This window comes from Odontomachus brunneus, unplaced genomic scaffold (genome assembly GCF_010583005.1).
Source record: "Odontomachus brunneus isolate Ranch 3 - 2012 unplaced genomic scaffold, Obru_v1 Obru_scaffold_268, whole genome shotgun sequence".
Classification (NCBI taxonomy): Eukaryota; Metazoa; Arthropoda; class Insecta; order Hymenoptera; family Formicidae; genus Odontomachus; species Odontomachus brunneus.
The window spans coordinates 257417-257922 of NW_022639718.1; positions in this window are offsets into that span (position 1 = coordinate 257417).

Genomic DNA, 506 nt, shown 5'->3' on the forward strand with positions numbered 1-506 from the left:
GCCCGTACGCGCAAGTGATAACGCCTTAATTGGAATAGAATCCTCGTCAGACTCCACTCCTCAACAGTCCTATCGTCTCACCAAGGTGGAGATACAATATCCGAACTTACCTCCACTCAATATTTCGGAAAGTGATCCGCGAAGGAAACGATACATGCAAATCCGGGCAGAGCTGCTGCACGCGCACTACGGAAGCACCACAACCGACCACTGGGACCAGACACCTGAAGTAATCACTCTGGAGTAATCACTCTTCCCCCTAGCTGCCTCTGTTTAGCCAGGTGTACGCAACGTCGGTAAGTCCAATCACGTTACCATTCTTATATCCGCGCGCCATCTTCAATAACACGAAGTCGGTAATACGAAGTCGGTAATACGAAGTCGGTAATGCAAGGTCGGTAATGCAAAGTCGGTAATCCGAAGTCGGTAATACGAAGTCGGTAACTCGAAGAAGTTAACTCGAAGTCGATAATAGAACCAGATAGCCAAATAGAATACGATCGGGA